At 35.8% G+C, this 25349-nt stretch overlaps 1 protein-coding gene across 2 annotated transcripts in view; it reads left to right on the forward strand.

The window, feature by feature from the left end:
- The window catches only part of USH2A (usherin), a gene marked incomplete at both ends in the record, with an annotated part of 700457 nt that overhangs the window by 240729 nt on the left and 434379 nt on the right, over window positions 1–25349 (forward strand). The gene's annotated exons all lie outside the window — the stretch shown is intronic.

Here is a 25349-nt window from a genome sequence, read left to right on the forward strand (position 1 = left end):
ATATAATCGAAGATATATCCATCTTAATGTATCTATTCCATTTGTCTCCTGCTATTTACAACTATAGAATAAGTTCAACATTTTGGCATTCAGTTTTGAGAAATCATTGCCAAACCAAATATAGTCTCTAGAGGTAGTGTAATATGGTAAGATTCTGCCTTTACCATTAGTGGGTGGTGGAGATATTTCAATTTCACCTTTTATGAATTTCATATTCCTCATCTGTAGAATGAAAACCATAATATCTTCTTTTTTTTTTTTCCAAACTGACAATGAGGCCCAAATGAGAAAATAGGTATCAAAGCACCTTGATCTGTTCAAAGAAATAAACTATACACTGTAACATAGCATCAACTTTGAGTGGGGGTGGAAAAGTATGTTTTAATGTGTCAGAATATGTGACATTCTCAGATCTCAAAAATGCAAGGAACTCAAAATACTGTGTAGGAGAGTCTTGCAGACTATTACAATACTTTGTATAAGGACAATTGTTTTCCCAACAGAGGGAGATAGCTGACACCAATATGTTACCAAGGAAAGGCCACTTGATTGGCTGCCAAGAGCCTCATGACACCTGGGAAAACTTTTTGGGCTCCTTGAACCACGCACACAAATTGTGCAGAGAAAAAATGCAAGAGGCAGGCTGTATTGAAAGGTTCTTAGTATGTGTGCTGAGTTTGATGAGGGAATGGAGGAGATTTAAGGAAAATTTCAGCCTCTATAAACTCCTGCCATGCTCAGTAGGGTGCCATGGTCCCCCACAGAGCCCAGAGTACCCCCCAGCGGCATTCCTGTAGGAAGGCTGCAGCAGGGATGCTTACTAGGAGGATACAGAAAAGCTTAATGGCCCCCTGCGCATAATGTTGAAAGAGGCTCTAATTTTTGTTTTCTTCTGAGATTAACGTGTGTATATTGCAGGTTCAAAATGGTAAGAATCTTAATTAGAGTTGCAGGAAGTTGCATAATATACTCCATGCCTTACTTTTTTCAGCACATCAAGTAACAGAATCTATTTGCCATCTTATGAAGGTTGATGGAGAATGAAAACTGTAATTTGAGTCCATGGGATCTCTGCCCCCGCCCCCATTTTTTTTTTTTTTTTTAAGTTAGTCGCAGAGCTTAAAATGCAAAGAAGTAAATCTCCCAAGGGAGCAATTCTACTTCATCTGTGGAGGAAAGACATATGCTGTTCCTGATGAAAGCTCTGTTGTAGAAGCCGAGCCAACCCCAGGACCAAACTGGAGCAGGCCTAGTGCCTTCAGCATCCTTGTAGCCCAGCTCAGCCCCCCGCCTCCCCCTCCCCCCTCTCTCGGGAGCCCGCAGCCATCAAGTCCACCCAGGGCTGCGTGGGTCTGTTCCCGAGACGGGTCCCGAGGCCTGATGCTCCATCTGCTCCCCTTGGCGCCGTCGCCTGCCTCTCCTAAGCTAAAAGGTCCCTGTCTTGTGGCCCGTCCCTTCGGGCCCCTGATCTGGACAGTAGGCCAATCTGACAGATGTCACTTTGCTAGTATGTCAATGGTAGCCACGTGTTTCTGGGCCTTTCTCGTCCTCACCAGGACTGTAGACACACTCACTCAGAGGCCTTCTGGGTATGATTCCAGGACTCAAAGCACGAGATCGGAGTGCAGCTCTGTGGGAGAGAGGGTATGGGACGACCGGGCCTTAGTACAGCTCTATTCATACACCCAGCCAAACGGGAAAGCTTTTTTTTTTTTTTTTTTAAACGAATATTTGTTGAACTGCAACAAAGTACCAAGCATTGTGTTAAAGTATAAAGATGCTTCAGCAAACAAGGCATAATCTGTGACTTTAAGAAGTTGAGGACATGCAGTACTCTATGTAAGTATTTCATATAAATCCCTCAACTTCATTCAAAATATTCACTGAACATCTACTATGTGCCCCGCACTATGCATGCTACTAAGGAACAAAATCAGTGAAACCCCCGCCTTCGCGGAGACCTGTATTCTAATGAGCCTCAGCAGGCGAACAGGAATTCATGTTAATTATTTTTCTACTCAGCAAAATGAAAATCTTATTTTCCTAACATCTATTATCAAATTATTATTTCTGAACCACAAGTTAAGAAACTCAAATTGTCCAACAACAACAACGAAAAAAGAAATTCTAATTGCTTTTGATCACATTGGATAAGGATTAGAATAACCTTTCTGTTTTATTTTAAATACATTTAGAGCAGCTCTTATTTGAAGGGAATTCATCTTGAATTTTTCATATAATGTTAGTTAATTACCTTCTAATGGATTTTGCGTGTGTGTTCCCCTAGACTGGGAAGAGTAAAGGGATGGCGTATGACTCTGCAGAGCTTTTTTTAGGTAAAGCATGAGATCAGATCAATGCTCATGTAAATTAGGACTCGGGAAAAGTACTGAACAGCAGGATCATATTATCAAAAATCTGGCTGATAGGTTTTGAACTCACTGAACTGAATCTATTTAGAAGTACATTTTAGGAAGCCCAAATAAACATCAACACTATGGTCTGTTCTAAGTTAGGATCTTGCTTTGTCTATTTTCCAGGTGATAAAACACTGACTGTTATTAGTGTTATCATCAAGCATATTGAGGAGTCAGTTTGTACGTTAATAGCCGTACACGGGCACATAGTCCTAGGACTAGAGGGAAAGAAAATGAATGTTTATCTTTTTTTTTTTTTTTCTCTATAAGGGGGAAAAAAACACAGTCAACACCTAGAGTCAGCTGTGACTCAAGGGTCCATTATAACTTCAAGATTTTTTAACAGCCTGTGCCTAGGGCATGGGATGAATTTTGTTTCAAAGTGGTGACATGGGCAAATGTAAGCCCCTGGGAGCAATTTCAGGCCAGTTGAGAGTCCGATCTAAGCAAAAATGGACAGAGCGTGGGAGATGGAATTCCACACTTACTTCCTGACCTTGGCTGATCTTCCTCAGCTGTTGGTAATTAAAGGAGATACAGAAGTGAAGAAGGAAGAAGAATTTTTCAGAATTGGAAAAACATAGGTAGATAATAAGGTGGGGGCAAAAACAGTTGGCACCGCCCATGAACTGGCCATACTTTGTGTTAAGGTGGCCGTGGGATAGGAGGTTTGGTTCAGCAAGAGGAAAACCACAGATAATTTTTTCAAGTTTCTTTATGCTGCCTTTGAATCAGGAAAATCCACTGGCTGTTTTGGTTTCCTGCCTGTTTTATCCTTTTGCCATCGCAGCCTCGCATTTTCTTCCTGAAATCTTTCTGGGCAGATGACCGCACGGCCGCCATGCCGGCTCCCTTCACCAGAGGGAAGGGTGTTCTGCCCTGAGTCGCAAGCAGAGAGAAAATAAAATTATAGAACATCTGCATGTTATTGCTAGAACAGAGTCGAATAAAAATTAAAAGTCCATCAAGTGATCAGGTAGAAGTCAATAAAAAAGGTCAATAAAAAGCAAGATGAGCCAAAAGAAAGGAGTTGGTATTCTGGAAAGTGCTGGGAAAAATAAAAAGCAGAAAAAAACAGTGTGGCAAGATCTTCCTCCCTGTGGCCTCAGGGAAGTGCATGATAAAAGTAATTGAAGCTCATCACCCATGAGAAAAGGTTACAGTTGACTCAATAGAGACACTGACTATGTTAACAGTAGAGGATCTTTCACCAAAGACAAAGGTAGGAGATTTTTGTTTTGCTTTTGCAAGCTTTTGAACATCCTGAACCAAAATGGTTTATCTCTTTATTTGTGGTTTTAGCCCTCTGAGTGCTGCATTTTTGAGCAACACAATGTTGATTAGCTTACTTGCATAACTGTGTGTTAAGAGGTCTGCTAGGTACTAGCCATTATTCTATACAAAGATTACTAACATATCCTATGGGCTTTCAAAACATTTACAATCTGGTAACAATATGAGATTAATTTTTACATATGGTCTGCATATAACAGTCTGATTCTCATAGAATCAGATTTTCTCTGCATCTCATACACCGAAAAATTCTTTGGGGAAATTACTTAAAGAAAACTAGAATGAACCTGTAAAGGTTTCAGAAATGCTTTATCAGAGGCTTTGACTCCCCATTATATTAAAGCATGCATTTTTCTTTTCTCAAATCCCAAATATGTTACCTTTAATTGGTGTAAGCCAACCGTATTAGCAAAATTTGTGCACATGTGAAAACTTAGCTTGATAAAGATTGCTGTAGTAAACTGATTGCCATTTGATTCTGTAAACATGTAATTTCTTATTCTGAGTGAAATGCTGTAAGTAAAATGAATAGGGCAAAATAGTCCCTTATTATTTAAATTTGGATTAGTAGTCTGACCCTCTCATATCTCCAAATGGTCATACTTTCCCAGTTCAAAGAAACAGATTTCACATACCAACAAAGAGTTTTATGAAAATTGGGTCAGAGATTTTAAGAAGTCGAGGTTGTGGGTTCCGAGGCCTTTGCGCGATCATAATTCTCAAGTCTGATTTCTTCTCGCTCCTCTGTGGGGTCATTCATCCTATAAACGTGTGAGTCCTAATCAGAATAGATTATATGAATATTTCTCTCTGGGGTGACTCTGCATTTAATTATACTTTGTTTTTTAAAATGTTATGTTATATAGCGTAGTACGATTTTCAACATTCTAAATTTTAAAAATAATTTATTGTGCAAAGCATGTTCTTCTATCTCACGGCACTTAAGCAATACTTCACTAACGTAGTCTATGTTCTTATCATCATTAATGTGTTCGTTTGCTAGGGCTATCTACAAACTGGGCAACTGAAATAATAGAAGTGTATTGTCTCACAGTCCTGGAGGTTCGAAGTCTAAGATTAAGATGTTGGAATGGTTGATTTCTTCCAAAGGCTTCCATACCTCTGTCTTCACATTCACTTGATGCTCTCCTTTTGTGTGTGTTTGTCTCTTCACATGGCACTCTTTTCATAAGGACACCAGTCATATTGAAGGAGGGACCCATCCTACTCAAATATGAGCTCATCTTAATTAATTACGTCTGGTTCCAAACCTTATTTCCAACTAAGGGCATATTCTAAAGGATTGGGGGTTAGATTCAACATATGAATTTGGGGAAACCCAATTTAACCTATAATAATTACTCAGTAACTGATGAGAAAGCGAAGAGTTGGTTTGGTGCAGAAAGAGATAGCCTAATCAAAAGAGAAATGAAACACACGTACCCCAACTCTCACATGTAATTTATTTAAGAGAAAATTATGAATTTGCAAATAGCATGTGGCATGGTAAGGTAACTATAGCAATTGAATGATGTCTCGAAAGGTCTAATAACAAGTATTTAATCAGAGATGCTGTGTGTTTTTATTTGAAATTCATCCTGGAGAATGCAGCATAATTAATTGGACCATTTAAGTATGAGGTTTCTTATATTTGTAACGATAGCATAGCGATCTTGTTTCAAGTTTCCCTAGGAATGCTTGGGTGCAGACATTAATAGCATGGAGATAATGGTTTCATTAGCAACTCCTGCTGATTTTAGTACACTCACAGCAACAACCACAATTCACCAACTTGAGCTATTTTTCAACATTCTTCTTCTAAGTGACTTCATGATTATACTGATATGGAAGAGCATTATTTGATCCTAACTGAAGATACACAATTCTCATCACAGCTATAACAACATGATAATCTCATAAAATATATAAAATGTGGACTTCATGTATTTCTTTATAAATATAATATGACTAAAAGCCTTTGTTGTTCATTATATAAGGAGATCAATTTTGGGCTATAACTGCAGAGTCCCAACAGGCCAAAGTTCTAATCATTTGTTTTATCTTTCTGCTAGTCCTTGTGTTTGTTCTAACAGGGCTTACCATATTGAGATGCCGTGTATCTTCCTAAAAGGCTGATGAGTACCACATTGAATATATACCAATCTTGTACAATTGTTTCCATATGTGTGCAAACCCAATGGAAAAGTTATTCATTGACAGTAGTCATTTTCCCATTTGGTGCATTTTCCTAACTGCACGATGTGGGAGTCACAGTAAATCATAATTAAGATCCCCCTTTAGCTCTAACATCTCTGATGTTTTTGTTGATGATGATAAACATTTTAGGCAGCATGAGTTTATTGCTGTCAAGGTCAGAAATCACAGTAAAAGTGAAACTGAATGTATATAGAGAAAAAGATTGAGTTAATATAGTAGCTAGTCCTTGGACATGGATTATAGTTTCTTGATCATTGAAACCTTACGCTAAATAGAATGGCTTATTTTCCCTCTCAGTAATGCATTAGGTGGTTCAATTTTACCTATTCTTTTACTCGCCTCTTCAAATGCATAAGATAGGTCCAGAGAACATAAGTAACCTACCCCAAATCACACCGGGAGTATATTTTTGGGGTGGTATTTAAATCTATGAATCTCAGACTCTAAGGCAATATTCATGGGAGACCTCCTTTGTTATATAACTATATAATGTATGCAACTATTTCCATCTTTTCAGTCCTCTCTCTCTCTGTTTGAATCAGCTACAGCTAGCCTGATGCCTAGATCACGACACACTAGTTTGAGAATACAGACTTTGCTGGCCAGAAAACCACAGTTAGACTAATTCATTTAAATGTGTATGTCTACAGGCTGCCGAGTTGTGGTCACCTCCCTGTGTCACCACCTCACTCTAGCATAGCTCTTCACCTGCATCCATTCCTGACATATTTTAGAATTCTTACAGAAACCGTGTCTAGTTAAACAATAAAGTCTAGATGTGGTTTATGGACATGTGTAACTATTTCTGAAGGCAATGGAATCCATTTTATGGACAAAATGTCCTGTTTCAGCCACATGAAGTTGCATTTAACTCTGACAGAATACTGTGAAAACCTGTTCATTAGGTGGACAGTTTTTTATCCTAATCTATTTCTCCTTCAAAGGTAGACTTTAAGTTAATTTGACAAAACTGGTTGCATATGAGCCCAAATGCACTATGGTTATAGTCTTTAAATACTAGCTGCCATGAAATCCTTTCACTTATACAGTTGACTTGACTGGAATTTCAGGATTTTCTGTCTTATTTCTTTAAAATGAGGGCATTCTTTGTCCTGTTCTGCTCCCTGGACCATTGCTGTCCTCTTCATATTAATTAATTTGTATTGTTTCTTAAATTTGTCTCACTAATATCCTCCTTTATTTTGGCTATGTCTCTTGAAATACATACTTAAAGGTTTTTGCATGTGTAATCACTCCTGTATCAAACTGTATGTGTAATTTCCCTTCATTTTTTTATAAAGGATTGAAAAAACATGGGAGGAATTTTCAAAACTTTTATGTTCTACATATTTTGCTTTGGTTTGGAAATTCATATCTCTATATGTTAGGTATTATAATATGAGGCTCAAAAGAATTGCTTTTATAAAGCATAAAAACAATTTTTGTTTTAAATTATTTTTAGTTCTTAGTATTTCTGAATCAAAAAAACTATGCATTAATGTTCATAGGCAAGACAGAATACAATACAGAGCAGATATCCTATAAGCAACATGATAGATTTAATCATCTGATTCATTATAATACAAATATTGTAATCTATCATAATATTCAGTGTTCCATAAATCCACAATTCTGTGAAAGGGATAAGAAAAAAGGAATTAAGCTATCAGTGAGTTTACTAAAAAAGGAAAAGAGATTTCCTGATTATCATCATTCAGAATTAGTCAGACATATACATGGTAATCATTCATATTTTAAGCAATAATATGAAAATCAACATAAAGCTCTGAAAGGAACAGCTTCTTTTTTTTTTTCTCTCTAGAATGTGAAAAAAAGTAGACCTATGTGATAATTTAATTCCCTTTTAAGTTAATGACATAATGGTTTCTGGAGCATTAAAGAGGAATAAATATTGTTCAACATTTCCATGCCTGAGCCCCAGGAATAGGGCTTATACTTAACATAGCCTTAAATTTCCATGCCTGAGCTCATGCTTTCTCCTCCTTCAACTTCTGATTCCTCAGCTGGGGACAGTGATCATCAGTCAACAGTCACAAGAAAGGAGCCATGCACCTTATCCTTTGGTTTCCTAAGTCTTGAAACACTCAGTTTCTCCATTTTGAATCCTGACATGAACCCCACTTTTAAGGACTCTCCCCTATGTATTTTTGGTACAAGTTCACAGAGTTCAGCTATCTCTCTAAGTAGATATATTTTGAGACTTCCCAGTTGTGTATGATCTGAGTGGGTAACAGAACGGATTCTCTTGATACACACTATTTAGCCTATAGAGTATTTGGTCCTTCTCAACTTGCCATTCCAAGGAGCACTGGTATGAATGAAAAATATATTTAATATGTTGAAATAAATTTAGAAAACACCGTATTAAATCAAGTTAGTCTGATGCTTGTTGTTGTCATTGTCATTTTTGATGACGCTGTTACATGATATCTTGGGTTATTTAATATGCCAGTAAAGATTCTTTGTGAATTTCAGGAACTGAGTATTTTCTAAACTTCATTAACCTTGGAACTCTTTTTCTCCCACCACCCCCACCACTGCACTTATTTTAACATTGCACTTAGCAGGGTTCCACATATCAATATTTTGGGAATTTGAGGATGAAGATATGTTTTTCTCATTAAAATTGAATTCTTAGCCCACAGGGAGAGAAAACACATTAAGCTTTTATCAGTCTTTAACATTTTAACATGGATTAGACTTTCTGCTCTTTCTGGATTTTAAGCAGTTGAGAGTAGGCTTTCATTACAGGGAAAGGAAAAGATGATCTGAAGTGCCATACATCCATAGGGAATTTCCAAGTGGAGTGCCATCATGAATGTTCCTAAGCTGGCAGAGGACAACATGGTGCAGTGTAGGTTGCAGCAAGACCACCGATTCTATAATTATAATTATATATTGGAATTTATGTATGTGGGATTACACTCTAATAGAATTATAATTATATTTTGGAAATATGTTTGTCTCCATTTCTTCAACAAAAGAAATTGACTGGATAGTGACTATTAACCCTGTAGCTCTAACATTACAGTGTATCTACCTAACTTGAGAGCCAAGGGTAGGGACCAAGAGAAAGAAAAGGATGCAAGCCATGAAAAGCAAGATTGACTATGAGTGTTATATCCATGATAGTTTGCCTAGACCTGGTTCTGTAGGAGTTCATGGCGCTTGTCTCCCAAAGCAACCCAATTTCACAGAAAGTCATGATCAATTTGTAAGACTCCCAGTGCTATAAAGACCACAGATATTTGCAAGGTAGACACAAAATACACATAACATATTTCTGTCCTTTTTTTTTCCCCTGATTCCAAACAAATGAGTTGGCAATGTGAAAAAGCAACTGGCTGAATCACTGTAAGAAAGCAAAATGTCCTAAGTATTAGAGTGAAGAGTAAAAATCTGTATCTTCTTTTCTTTGAAAGCAAAATCTTCCCAGATCAAGGGGTTGGAAAGACAAGTAAGATAATATTCCTTCTCTCAAACTTTAGGAGAAGAGATGAAATTAATATATAGACACAGAATAAGATGTGTCCTATCACCATCAAAGGAATGAGAAGTAGTTACAGAAAGTGGTTACAGACCTGGATTCTAGAGTAGCTGGTCCAAGTTCCTGGGTTGAACTCCCTGGGTTCAAATCCCATCTCTACCATCTTCTTAGGTCCATGACTCATTTATGACTCTCTTAACCTGTGCTTCAGTTCCATCTTGTATAAAATGGTGGTAATGAGGGTAAGTGCCATTTCTGTCTGATAGAGCTATTGTAACCAAGCGTAAAGCATCTAGAAGAGTCTAATATATGACAACAAATACAAGTGTTCGTGATCATTAACAGTAAGTTCTATCCAATTAGAATGATCAAAAAGGGCTTTTGAAAGAAGGTAGCAATGAGATAATCTGTAAAGAAAGGTAAAATGTTTAAAGGTACAAATAGATTATGATATTTTAGGGAGACGGGCCATCATGGATAAAGGCCACAAGATGGGGAGTCAAAGGACAAGCTTGAGAAATAGCAAGACAATCAGTTTAGATAAAGGGCTGTTTCCTTATGGTTATTTTGACTGTTTTGTGAGAAAAGAGATGATTCTGGGAAAATTACAGTTTAGAAGTTTTTGAAGGATAGGTAGAGAGGTTTCCATCTAATTTGGGTTCAAATGGGACCGAATATTTGCTTAGGGGAGTGGTGTGAAAACCACTGTATTTTTGGAAGTGTAATTTCAAAATAGCTTTGTAGGTTAATTATTTCTGAAATAGCCTATTGTCTTAGATTGAAAAAACAAAAGAACAAAACAACAAACAAACAAAAAAATCAGGCCTCTGACTTGAGTCGAAGGATAGAGATTCCAATCTATCCTTTCTACCTTTATAGTTAAACACACTGAACCTTACCCAGTGTCTTACTCTTTAAAGGAGGGAAAGGAAGATCTAAATCACAATTGTTTTTAGCATTAAATAAGTTAGATGAAAAAGGACTTAATGCAGTGCTGGGCATATATATTCAATTAATTTTTCATTATATGTCATCTCATCCAAACAAGTAAAAAATAAAATTAGAAAAAAATCTTTTAACGTAAGGTCTCTACCCTAATATTTACCTACATACTCTTCATGATAGTCCGCTCATCAGACTGCTGTGTCCTATTCAAATTCTTTCCCTGAAGTTATCAACATTTAACATCCCATCTCATTTCTAGGTTACTGTGAAGTTCTCAAAAGTTTCCAGAGTCCCTGGGGTTATTCATCGTGAGTTGCATCTTTTGGGTTGATAACTACAGAAAGCTTAAAAATACACTGACTTCTGAATCAGCATCTTTCTCTTAGCATATAGACAGCAAATCTGGTTGGCAGTTATTTTCCAATCATCATTCTGCCACGCTGTTGCTCTGTAATGGTTCTAAGGAAAAGAACAGAAACCATCCTACAAATAAAAACAAAATTAATAAAAGAATGTGAGATCATTGACAGTGTTGCCACAACAGCATCTGATTGGAATTCTTTGATACTTATTCTTTACTCATTGATTTTTAGGTTCACGGATCCTCTCCTTTAGTTTTAGATTGCAAAATGATAGATCATTTGGGTAACTTTACAGAATCACCTTTATTCTTTTGTCAGTGGTGTGCAGCACAGATGGATATTAGGAGGTCTCTGTACAAATGCCAGCAGTGGAGGTGGTAACATTGTCCTGAGTGCTTTCTCATGAAACAAATCAGATAAAGAAGAGAAAGTGATGCCAAGGCTGGCCATGACAGATGAAGTGGATCCAATAATAGATATCTCAATGGAAACATATAGATGATTCAATAGTGTGTGACCTTTCCTTCCAAACTCACTCATAGGAAGCATATGCCAACAGAGTGCCCAGAATCCTGTGTTTTTTTGTAAGTCACTCCCTTCCTTGAAAGGAAACTCCATTCTCTGTATCTCAGTCATCCAATAAATACTTTGTGAAAAGAGCTTGACCAATGTTAGGGAAAGAGAATTTTTAATTCTAAGGCTATTAAAAAGAGCTCAATCATAGCCTCAATTTTTCCCTCCTTTCTCCCCCACTCATTTATTGCTTTGATGTACATCATTGGGACAACGCTGTGATCTCCAACTTCTCTGAAGGCAGTTAACAGTAACAACTTGGGACTGTTAAGGGACCCAACATTTTAAATATTTCTGAATGCAATCTGTCTCAGTGGTGACGGGTAGTCACAGCTCAGGTAGTTACATCTGAAAACCGTTACACTTCTCCGTAGTGCTACCTGTAAGCACTGGCACGGAAAGAGCTACACATTTATAGAGCCATTTATTTAAACATAGATTATAGAATCAGAACTTTTGCTGGCCAATCACATTATCATGAATTGCATTTTCTGTATCCCTTTCGATCATTATAGTAGAAACAGTGTTTTCTTAAATAATAACTATTCCAACAGATTAGACAAATGAAATACTGCCTAGAATAAAATTGTTTAATCAAATTTGGTAAGATAATCATGGATCAAGTTCATTATTAATGTTGCATGGCTTCCCCCCCCCTGCAGAAATAGGAATAATTTTCGTAAATTATTAAAAACAATAATTTCTATTTTAGTTAGACACAATCTATCTTGGTCTCAGTTTCCCTTTTCATCAGCTGAGGATAAAATAGTTATTGTACGGATTCATGATTGAATAGATGTGCTTGGAATAATATCTGACACATAGCAGTGGCTCCACAACTATTAATCGGTAGGAGAGAAGACTTTCTACAACAGTTTCAGGTGCATGCAGGCATTCTCTTCCATAAGTGTGTGGGTCTTCACGCAGTCAGCAGGACTGTCAGAGGAACTCTTAAAAATTAGACATATATTTTTAATCCTTACATTACCTTTCTAATTTGACAAGGAGAAAAGAAATCATTACACATTTTTGTAAATGTAAATTTCCAAAGTTGCAAAAATTAAGCCAACACCCCATTTGCTTTTAAATCAGTTAAATTGGCAGCTGTCTTGTAGTGATGAAAGACCTCGGCCATTCTCAGATGATGTCTACATGATGCCAAACGGCTAATTGAATTAAGTCCTTGTGAAAGAGACAACTAGTCCCACCTCTCATTCCCCAGATGAGGAGATGGAGGCCAAGAAATTTGCAGTGATTTATTTATATCAGGAGCACAATCTCTATTGATATTCAGAACCTCCATCCTAGTGATTTTTCTACCACATCTCTTTGTCTTGAGATTGGTTCCCGTGGCTACAGGATTAAAGAGGTGGGACCATTGGTAAAAATAACTGCTTATCCAGAGGCTACTTTTACTGCAACCTAGACTATTTGCAATGTGGTTGAAAAATAACGGTATTGAGCAAAAAAAAAGACCATTACATGATCAAAATGGATATTTAAGCGCAAACACTAAATTTCTACACTACACAGCAGAGTGTTCCTTACTCATTTTGCTCTTTACAGTTTCCTTAATTTTCTCTCTGCTTGTTCCTCTTACCTTAGAGAAAATCCAAGTTTTATTTCTAGAACATGGCAGATGGGAGCTCATAGAACCAAGGAGAAGGAGAAGGGAGCAATGAGTGGCTTTTCTTATAGAAAGGGCCCAAATATTGTTTGAGGGGACGATGACATTGAGTGATCTTTCTGGCTAACAGAGTTGGTAAGTTTTGGTTTGGTTTGGTTTGGTTTAAATAAGATCAGATTCAATGATAATAAGAGAAGATATAGGAATCCTTGAAAAACACATGTATCCTCGTTCATTCTTACATGTCTACAGACATTTTTATATTAAGGCTCAAGATCTTCTGAAGATACCCTTTTTATCCAAGACTGGACACAAAGTTGTTGGTCAGATATGAAAATATCAAGTCACAGAAAGATTAAAGCACATTGATCATGTTCTGGAAAATAAGACAATGTGTGATACATTTTATAAAATTTTATCACAAGCGTTAAAATAATTATGTTTTTTAAAGAATGAACGTCTGCTAACTGGAAACCTAGGTATCCAGAGTACCCTCTAACCTGACGATGCAAGATAAACGAGGTGTTACTCTCCACAGTCTCTCAGTAGAGACAAGAAAATACTTTCTCTACGCTGGTAACCCTTAATTAAACTAAGTTTTTGGTGTGTCTCTTCAGGAGAAGGTCACCATGTCAACAATAATGAGGGGAAATGGCATTGTGAACATTACTGGGTGAGATGTGGTATATTTCTTACTTTCAATTATTGTCTCCTTGTTTGAATCATTAGCATTTGGCAGATTTGTTGCTGAGTTTGTTGTTCTGATTTAAAACTTGCTGTTAGGTTGAATATGTTCTTATCTTGATCTTCTATTTCTGCCATGACTTGCATTTCTTGCTGAGTTTCTGACTTGAATTGCTCTATTTTTTTTTTTTTTTTTTTTTTTTTTTTTGCTGATCTTTGCTTCGTCTTGTTGTATTTCTCTCTGGAGGTGTTTCCTCCCCCTTTCTTCTTCTTGCTATATTTCTAGTTTGGCCTATTGTATTTCTCTGGCCCGTTCATTAGCTTTTTTTTTTTTTTTTTTAAGTTATTCTCCTGTTCAGTCTATGCAATACCTAATCAATACACTTCCTTGCTTACTGCAGGATTTCCAAGTTATTGTGTTTTCTGTCGGCTTTGATGCTGCCTGAGAGGGGTTTCTGTGCTTTGGCTAATGTGCTGTTGTCTAAATTTGCAGGGTTTCAGCTCATTACACTGACTTTAATTTTGATGTATTTGTATTTTATCCAGTTCAAGTCATGTTTCTTTCCTCTATCAATTTAATTACTTTCTGCCCAGGCAAAATTGTGTGTATACAATTGCTGCTAAAGCAACAAAGGTTTCTATTTAAATGGCCCCCCAGAACATCGCCAATTCAGTCTAAGAGATACTCAGAACACCTCTGATTGATGTCTTACCTTTGTGTGGGAAAGGAAATCTAGACTACTGAGAAGGCCTGCTTTATAGAACTTAGTCAAGCCTGGTTTATAGCTATGGAGTCATTAATGTAGGAGATGAGTAGAGGGCTCTGGGGTCAGAGTATTGCTTCTCTGTAAGAAAGAATATATGACCAATTTCGATTCTGCACAAGTTATGCTCTGAAAGCAGAGGGGGAAAATCTTTCTTAGGTGTTTAACCTCTAGTTAGCTTGACTAGTCAAGCTCTGGCTCTTGTTTTTCCCTGTGTGTACATGTAATATATAAGTTCCTGGGTTTCAATCGTGGTATTTCTTTAATCATTTTGCATTTGTATTTCATAGTCAGCCTCATTGATGGGATTTCCACTGTACATGGCAGTATAGCAACTGACCTAAAAAGAAATGACTTGGGAAATATGGTAACTTTTCCTGTTTTCAAAGACGTCTGATATGGGGATGGGGTAGAAAAAGAATATAAGAACTACATCTTTGAAGATAGAAACAATGCAAATACCTCAATAAATACACAATTGGTTATTTATAGGGTTTAAGTTGCTCATTCTACAAATATAACAATCGTAGCTGCTTTTGGAAATGTTTAGGAGACAGAGGCTTCTAGGTATATCTGAGCATGTGTCATTAGAAAAAGTTCATCAACCGGCTACACTCAGCAAATGTGCTCTCTCCTCAATCGCTTAGCTCTGCTTTATGTGGACTGCCGATGCTTAGCAAAATTAGGCTACTTACTAAGAAGAAGAAAAAGTCAGTTCCTTTTTGATAAGCGCACCTTCTCTAGTGCTGGATAATTTCTCTCAGCCTCAGTTTTTTCATCTGTGTAGTGAGAATATGTGAGATGTGAGAAAAAATAACACTTATAAAATCGTCAGCTCAGGGGCACCCAGGTGGCTCAGGAGGTTAAAAGCCTCTGCCTTGGCTCAGGTCATGATCCCAGGGTCCTGGGATCGAGCCCCGCATTGGGCTCTCTGCTCAGCAGGGAGCCTGCTTCCTCCCTTCTCTCTCTGCCTGCCTCTCTGCCTACTTGCGATCTCTGTCTGTCAAATAAATCAATAAAATCTTTAAAAAATAAATAAACTAATTAATTAAAAAATAAAAAATATTCAGCTCAGCATACATCCTAAGGTGAGAGAGCTCTGTAAGTGAGTTATTTCCCTTGTGTTTTTTTTCTTGTCAGTGGAAAACTAAATTTCTGGCCTATTTTGCCTGCAAGATTATTATGACATACTACATTAATATATTTGACCTTGATAGAAAGTGACCTTCCACAGTCCAGTTGTACAGTAATAGACGAGCAAATGCTCTGATTCTTGTGCTCTATAGCCCTTCTCTTGCAAGGGCTGGAGCCATGTAACCCCTACTTGCAAATTCACCCTACCCCATCCCCCGGGGCCGGTACTGAATTCACCAGGAAGATTCAGACTCATGCTTTCCGAATCTCAGGAAGTCAGTCCCGAGTGACTTTGTGCACACTTTTGACAAAGGGCATCCTAGCACCTTCCTAAGACCCATGTCCATCAGTCCCATTTTCTTTCTTGGTGTTGGTAATTGACTCCCCCTTTGTTCTTGGAAACCTGCCCAGTACCCTAGAACGTGTATTGCTGCCTAACTCTTACTAGGCTGCCCTCTGAGACAGAGTTTACTTCTACACTCTTTTTTGGACTCTAGATTGCTACTGCACACACAGCCCTTATGCCAAATGGTGAAGTTTGTCTGGCCTTCCAAATTTCACCTATCGGTGTATGAACATAATTGTGCTTATTGTCCAGATCTGTCTCCTTTAGCCCTATATTTCTTTCCTCTTCTTTCCTCTTTCTTTAGTCTGTGTCCTTCTGTTGTATCTCTGGCATGCATTTTTTAAAATGATTTTTAATTAATTAATTAATTAATTAATTTGAGATTAGCGACAAGCAGGAGGAGGAGCAGAGGGGGAGGGAGAAAGAATCAAGCAGATTCCACACTGAGTCTGGAGCTTGACCCTGAGCTCAATCACAGGACCCTGAGACCATGACCTGGAACCAAAATCAAGAGTCTGACCTTTAACCAACTGAGCTGCCCAGACACCCCTCCCTGGCATGCTTTGAGTACTAGCTTATTGCTCTACTTAGCCCATGTAACAAGCAACCATATTTCTTCCTGGACTTGCAGCTGGGTATTTATACCACGTACACACCCATGTAAAAATGTCCTTGTTGGGTTCTACCTTTCGTTCCAGATCTGCTCTGCTCTGTGGCACAACATCACTCCATGGTATCCTACAGACTTCATGTAGGTTAATAAAGCATTATGGGTTGCTCTGTGGTAACCCTATATGCTTTTTATAATTTCTGTGTTTGTGATCTTTTTGTGGCAATTCCTTTTAAATGAAAACACATTTTTGTGTAGCTCTTTAAGTACTTTAGATGCTCCTTAGATTCAGGATGAACTTACCCTATTCCAAACTGTGTTCGTTATTGAACAAGATTGTAGCCAATATTCAGGGCAGTAGACAAGGAAAGGTTGTGGAATTTTTACGAAGTATAAAGCAGTGTCCACCGTTGTAATGAAGCACCTACATAAAATTGTATAATATGTGAGTTTCTTATTCTTCAAATAGTCTAATTGATTGTTCATTGGGCTCACTCAGCCAAAAGTAGAGAGAAACTTTGTACAGACATCATTAGTTTTTCTCCATTTAGAGATTAATCATGAAGAGCTCTGGCTCTTTAATTCTGTAATTTGTATATTTAATGGGCTGCTGCAGAATCTATGACAGTAATTAGCATAGCCTGAAAACTCATTAATACGCAACAACATGATTAATGCAGCATTAATGCAAACATGACTGAAGTTATTTGGGTTATGTAGTAAGAAGATTAAAGCTAAAATGTCCTGTTTGTTTTACCAGTGGTGAGTATAATAGTGAGGCAAAAAAAATAAAATAAAAGCAGGTATCAAATTAGTTATTTTAAAATAGGGAAAAAAGCCAGGAAAATTTAAATCAAAATGATTTCCTTTTTCACTTCTAAAATTTAGGCCATGAAATATTCTCTATTTTTTCTATTTATTCATTTATTTATAAATTTATCAGTAGTAAAGATGAGCTCATTCAACTCTGGTTTAACCTAGTTAATCTTGCTGCTGAATATTATTAGTCTTACAGTGAAAAATTTTTAAATAATATCAATCTTTGACCAATACATTACAGATTTATTTTGAAACTAATATACCTTATTGGCTTTGACAAATGTTGAAAGGAACTGTTTCTAATATAAAAGTTACATACCAAGCCCTCTTATTGCATTTTATCATCTTAAGTAAATGTTTAATACTTTAGAGGATACTACCATTTTAAGTCCATCTATTTCAATAAAGCTATCATTCATTTCACGTTAAATAATGAGAGAGACAGTAACGTTTGGCAAGGTAAGACTGTAAAAGTTTTACTTGTTGTTCTTACCCTCTCATATAGTCATATTGAAGCCCATTTTAAATTTAATATAATATGTTTATTAGTCTTTAAATGACACTTCTCAATCTTGTCATCAAATGTCAAACGTCATTTATAGTATCTGAAACAAAACTAGTATTTTCAGGGGCAAGCATCTTGAAAAGCTGACAGTGTATACATCTGCTTTCTTGTGCTTGCTTTACTTCAAATCTATGTTAGGAAAAAAAAATTTTTTTTAAACAAAAAATCAAGTGAATATATAAATACCTGGCTCTTGACTAGGACATGCGGAGGCAAAGTAGATTCATTCTATCATTTCTGCACTTGGAAATGATATTTTATAGGAGAGAAGCTTCTTTGAACCCAAGGATTTCAACATATATGAACAAAACTGCACCATAGGAAAAAAAAAAAAAAAAAAAAAAAAAAAAACCCACACACACAACAAATCCGCAATACCTGCCACCAACAGATGGCGCTATTATTAGTGGCTCAGATCATGACTGTTTCTGGGCCAATAGAGTTGCTAACAGACTTTCAGAAGATGGTCTATTTGTAATGAGAGGGGCCTCTGTAAATGTAATAAAGTGGTAAACATGCTTGGTTTTCTTTAACTAGGGGCCCTGTCAAAATTTCTGTAAAACTTTTAAAAAATCCTTTATGTAGGATTTTACTACTTTACTTTTATTCTACTATTTCACTTAATTCAAATATATCTTCTTCCATGTAACTCACATGTGTGAAATTAAGTTGTAGAAATTTAAAGCAACGTATTTAGAGGAAAACTGGTCTCTATGATCTCTGTAATATTATATTAGACTAACCAACCGATACTTACAAAACTAGGCAACTAAATTTTATTGAAATATACCAGTGTTTGACTTATTTTTCAAGGGGAGGACCTAGACACAGAGAGAAAATGCACCATTGGGTAAAATCATTTGCCTCTAATGTTTTATTTCACCTCTATGGTTTTTAGTGTACTAGAGAACTATTTAATCAGACCATTACCAAATTGAATAAATGGCTACTTAGTGATTACTGGACTATTTAGTGATGGAGTTTTGGAGTTTCTTCTTATAAATAAGCTTTCTTTTAATATTTCATATAAGACCATCCTAATAAATGAAATGGAACAGAATCTATTTGCCACACAGTATCTCAGTCTTTTCTTTATTTCCACATAGTGATGAAACGACCAGACTTTCTTAGAATGTAGCCAGTCCTTTTTCTAAGAAGCCGTGCAGCTCGTTCATTCTATCCTCATGCCGCCATTAAGAGTGTTTCTAATCACTGGTCCAGAAAACTGGAGAAATGAGACATTTTTGTTTTGTCCCGAATTGAACACAGCCAAGAATTTAATCCAAGCAGAGAAACTTGCTTTTTTTTTTTTTTTTTCCTGTAGGTAAAATCCAGGGGGGCTGTTGTTGGGTTCTTTAAAGAATGGTTGAAAGGATGCATTGGTTTTTTCATTGCTATGGAGATCAGGGATGGTTTTGATTTGGATTTTGGGAAAGCAAGAAAGAAACATGTTGACTAAAGATTAAAACAAAGGTAAATATCATCTCTAAACTCTAAGTTCTCTTGGGGAGTCAGTTGTCACATCTCTTCCAAGTTAGTATTCCCAGGGATGTACACTATCTGTAAGAGATACTCACTATACTTTCTTGAGGTAGAGTAGGAAATTACTGTAATTTTACACAGAATTATAGGTCCGTATTATAAAGGACTGTGTACTTGTAAGAAGTTAGAGTGTGAGAAAGTTGTGTACGTGAGGGTGCAGAGACTTGTTCTAACAGAGAAGCCCTAAGATTGCCATTTGTAGATTCCCCTCTCTTCCTTGGAGTTGTGCAGGTGTTCAAAGTGTTTCCAGTTACAGGCTTTATGTAATATATTGAGTAAAATGAAGGTACTATAGAGCCCTCTGTTGTTATTGCTAATTGATAATGCCAAATCAAGGGCCTCTGAAAGCAAGAAAATTCATCAGGCTTTAATAATAATGATAGTAGATAATACTTATAGAGGGCCAAATAGTTCAAAATACTTTATACATATTAACTCATCTTATCTTCCCAAGAACCTTGTAAAAGAAGGAACTATCACTATTCCCATTTATACGTTGAGGAAAGTAAGTACAGAAAGGTTAAATAATTTATCCAAGGTCACACATGAGTAAATTCTAGAGCAGAGTTGGTATTTGAACCCAGGCAAGCTGGCTGTAATGTCTATCTTTAACCACTAAGCCAAACATCAAATTCCCTTGTCTTTAGAGTTAAACCAAAGAAATGTCTTAACAAAATGGAATAAGACATTTGGAAGAAAAAAAAAATTGTTTTAGCTCTATTAGTGCTGTAAGGTACCTTGGAGATCAGGTGATTGCGAGGCAACTACCTCCTGTTTAGCCAGCTTGAGGGAGGGATAAGTCTTATCCTTCATTCTCTCTTAAGTACATGGTATATGTTGTCAATTCCTTTTTATGCCTTCCTCTTTTCCCTTCTCTTTACTTTCTCCAAAAGTAGTTAATATATTTTAAGTGGTTGAGAAGAGATGAAATTATATTAACTGATTAAAACATAAAAAGTTCATTCATAAATAGGTTTATCTGTACACAAGCAAACATTTCCCTGATTGACTTACTTTCCCTGAATTGAATTTACCTAATATTCTAGTACCATGATGATACATTATTAAGAATGAATTAATAACCAAATTCAAATATATACATTGTTACCATGCAGATCTATTTTCCTCAAGTCCCATAATAATGTGAATTAATGAAAATGTAATTAAGTTGCAGAGAGAATGTACTCAGTTACATCTACGAATTTACTTTGTAGCAGTGAGAGCGATTGATTACACAATGACATGGGCTACTAAAAGGATTATGGGATTTTACTCTTTCATTTGCTCAACATACATTTATTAGAATCCTAATATTTTCAAAACACATCTTTTGTAAAAAAAAAAAAAAATCTTGGAGTCTGATGACATTTATAGATTATATATTCCTTGGCAGGAAAGAGGAAGACTGGTCTCTTTTCATAAAATATCCTTTCTGGAAAGTCGCTCAAAATGCTACTGTAGTAAAACACTCAATCCTTAAAAAAACATGGGTGCCCAGTCTATAGAAGTCTACTAAAGGCAAAGTTTTTGTAGGCAGCCAATAGACTTTCCTGTGCCCTACTTTTGATGACCAAGTCAAGTGGAGTAGAATAGGAATAGACTGGCCATGGGTTTTGTGGTTATGTTAAATTAGTGTCCATGGACTCTCAGGAGTATCCCCATTCTATATTTATATAAGAGGCAAAATGGTGTAATTATGCTAGCACACTCCAAATTAGATTTGGATTAAGTGTTGATCTATCAGAGGCTCGTAAATCCCTGGGAGGAGTCCGTGGGAGTCCTGATTTTGTTTTTCATTTGTTATAATGTTGAAAGTACAGCTAGCTCTTCATCGTGGATTCCCTTACTCTGACACATAGAATTCTATCATATAAGAATCATGAACTGATTATAACATTATCTTCAAAATGTAGGCTCACAATCAGAAGTAGACATTTTGGGGCACCTGGGTGGCTCAGTGGGTTAAGCCTCTGCCTTCAGCTCAGGTCATGGTCTCAGGGTCCTGGGATCGAGCCCCGCATCAGGCTCTCTGCTCAGCGGGGAGCCTGCTTCTCCCTCTCCCATTCTGCCTGCCTCTCTGCCTACTTGTGATCTCCCTCTGTCAAATTAAATAAAATCTTTTTAAAAAAGAGAGAGAAAAAGTAGACATTTTAGCTTCATTTTGAACAGTATATTATTTGAAAGTGAAACAAGAAAATTTGTTTTTATTTTTTTCCATTTCTGGGATACTACTTTGCTTCAAAGGAGTCTGAAATATATTTTCATATTGGTCCAATTTCTTGGAATACACTGAGGTTTTTACTAGAGAGATTTGGTGTAGAAACCCCAAAGCAACTTTCTTTAATGGTGCTGGGGGTCATTGGAAATTTTCAACCATTGGACTTGACATAAAAGACACTGAAATCATTGCAAGATCAAGGTCATTCAGCAATTGTAGTAATGCTGCAAGTGAGAAGAATTTGATGATTTCCCCACAATGCTTGTTTTTACAAAATATAACAGAATATTTTAGTACTTTTAATATACTTAGTTTATTTAAAATAAAATTTTGAAATACCTTTTATTCAATATGAATCAATAGAAATTTAATTAGAGTATGTATGCATACATGTATACATGTAAATGTCTTTGAATTATATATGTATACACATGTACATGTTCATGCACCTAGATCTTCTTTGAGGTATAAAATGTGAAAATAGAACTTATATATATTATAGATATAGGTCTAAAATTTTCTTTCATTTTTTTAGAAAGAAAAAGTAATGATACAAATTAATTTTATTAAAAGACATTTTCGGGGCACCTGGGTGGCTCAGTGGGTTAAAGCCTCTGCCTTCAGCCCAGGTCATCATCCCATCATCGAGCCCCGCATCGGTCTCTCTGCTCAGCGGGGAGCCTGCTTCCTCCTCTCTCCCTGCCTGCCTCTCTGCCTACTTGTGATCTCTCTCTGTCAAATAAATAAATAAAATCTTAAAAAAAATAATAAAAAAGACATTTTCATAGCTAATATCTTCTATTTATTTATTTATTTATTTAGTGCTAATATATTCTTAACCTAAGCTTAAACACTTCATTTGCTAGAGTCACTTGTTAAAATACTTCCCATCTTACAAGATACCAAGGTAAAAATATTTTTTATCTTAGGAAACTAAAATACATGCTGAATTTTCTGTCTTCTGCTCTATAAAATAATTATTATGAGTAGATTATAATTCACAATTCAGTTGTCATTTAATAGCATTCAGTATACATTTTAGACTATCATGACTTCAATACACAGCAGTTCTCTAAAATGTGCTCAAAAGTGGAGAAGGTTTATATAATAGATGAAATATAGCTGTTAAGATGATTGGAATTGAATATATATAGTATATATTAGAAAGAGAGATGACAATTTACAATTATTGGATGCTGGTGAGAGAATCTGATTAAGATTAGCACTCTTCTCATACTTGTCCCTGTGAAATTCTGATTTTGTGTTAATGATTGTATAAATATTTTGATATGATGGCAGTTTGGGGGTATAATCTGGAGATGGGTGGATGGATAGACATATATATAGAGAGAGCTATGTAAATAGATCTACCTAACTATATCAATTTTTTACCTAAAACTTCATTCAATATAAGATTATAGTGATATATTTGAAATTAAGATTAAAGCTATTCAAAATATGAAACCATTTGAGCAGTTCCTTGGTGATATTTGTTACCTTTTATAACTTTGGACTTGTTGATTGCTTTTGATAATAAGAGTGTTTGTGTTGGTGGTTCTCTCTATGGGGACTTCAATTTCTCCATAATTTACTAGTCTTCTGAAACATTTCTTCTGGAAAACATTCTTTGACCAATATTTTTTCTTTCTTTTTGAGATGCATCATAGTCATGTTTAGCTCTGCCTGCCTTCCACAGAATATCAGTTCAAGAAATGTATGTTGAGAGAAAATATAAAAGCATGCGAAATCTACTAGAAGCATAGGTACCTGGAACAATAGTTGATTGGAAAAACCAAGAGTCACCATACTACTTAATGGGTAAAAAATTATATCAATTCTTATTAAGTCAGGACAGTAAATGATGATTATCATCTATACTGCTATTTAATATTGTTCTAGAAATTATAGCCCATGTGTTGAGACAGAAATAAGAAGTATCATTATTGGAAAGGAGTAGACAGAATTATTGTTTGTTGGGGTTTTTTTTTCCAGAAAATGTAGGTGTGTACCTAAAAAAGGGAGAGAACCCCTGAACCTATTACAAGTGATTATAATGTCATGATAAGATGGTTAATTAAAAATAAATGCACAAAAAATTTTCTATGAATCAGCAGTTACAAATCTAAAGGTGATCTTATTCATAATGGCAATAAAACATACATAATTTTGTATAAACTTAAAAAGACATGTACAGGATCAATTTAAGGAAAGGAGAAAATGAACATAATTATTTTAGTGTTAATTTTAAAAGTGAATGAATTGAAGGGTAGTTCGTAATAGAAAAGAAGGATACTGAGAGGAAGAATAAGTTGTCAGATATTAGAAATATTATGGAATAATAATATGGTATTCTATTGCTACAAAAATGTATCAGTGGAACACAATAGAAAGTATGGAGACTAACTCAAGAGAATAGACTTTAATATGCTACAGATGGATTTCAGTCAGTAAACATTTATTCAGCAAATATTTTTGAGCATCTATTATGTGCCAACTGTTGTTTAAGGTGGGGAAAACGCAGAAGTAAATAACACAAATTTCCTGCCTCATGGAATGCATTACCTAGCTAGTTTTTAAATGTCTAAGGAAAAACCTAGGATATATCCTGGTCTCACACTATATGTCAAAATAGATGGTAAATAGAATATAATGTTAAACATAAAAATATGGGAAATGAAAAGAAAAAATACAAATAAGTAATAATTTTTGAATTCAGAAACCTAATTATAAAAGCAAAGAGAGGGAGATACCATTATTGAAAAAATACTTTAAAACATAAATGATGGCACCATTTTTATATTAAAAATAACGTTTAGAAGATAATCTGTTTTAAAAAAGTAAATGGCTATAATAGATGGTGAAATGATACCTTTAATAAGAGAAGAGCACTTACAAAATAGTAATAAAGGCAAACAACCCAACTTCCAAAGAAGAACTGGCAAAGAATTTTGGAAATACCCGAATGAAGAACTGTGATGAAAGAAATTCAACTTCAGTTGTCATCCTAAAAATACAAATTGAAATTAGAATAAGATCCCAATTTTAATCTAATGCCAGATGGTGTCTCCCAGATATGCCTGGCCATATCTCTTCATTATACTGAAAATATTTTGCCTGACAATGGTTGCAAGACTTTAGATAAGGTATGGAAAGGAAATCAAGCAACTTGAGAAGTCTTCTTGCAATAAAATCAGAAATGAGAAGGCATTTAGATGAAAATTCCAGTTGATTAATTTATAAATTCACATACTACTGCAAGATTCTAGAGATCATCTAATCCAATACCTGCATTTAAGATGAAGTACCTGAGGCCTGTTCTGTGCGGGAAATGAGGGCTCTGGTGTAAGTATGTTTCAAAAACTATCTGGTGATATTGTTTCCTTGTGTCTTTGTCATTTGGAGATTATAATGAGTGATTAGTGCTTATAATAGTGACAATAGTCACAGTTTTTAATTGTTCTTAGGAGGTAATAGAGGATTATTTGAAAGATGAAAGAGAGCTTTCTTGGTTTATAAAGATAGCAATTAACTACATTTTTCTAAAACTTCCTACACAGTAAAACTCTACTCTTTTTTTTTCCTCTGTAGCATTCCCTTACTTTTTATCCTAATCTATACTTCCGATGTAGTTTTTAGATCTAGTGTTTCCCAAGTTCTTTCATGGTCATGGCTGATGAATGATTTAATTTAAAAAATGAAGAAATAATATGTTTAAATAAATAAGA

The sequence above is a fragment of the Martes martes genome (assembly GCF_963455335.1).
Source record: "Martes martes genome assembly, chromosome: 15".
In the NCBI taxonomy this organism is placed as follows: domain Eukaryota; kingdom Metazoa; phylum Chordata; class Mammalia; order Carnivora; family Mustelidae; genus Martes; species Martes martes.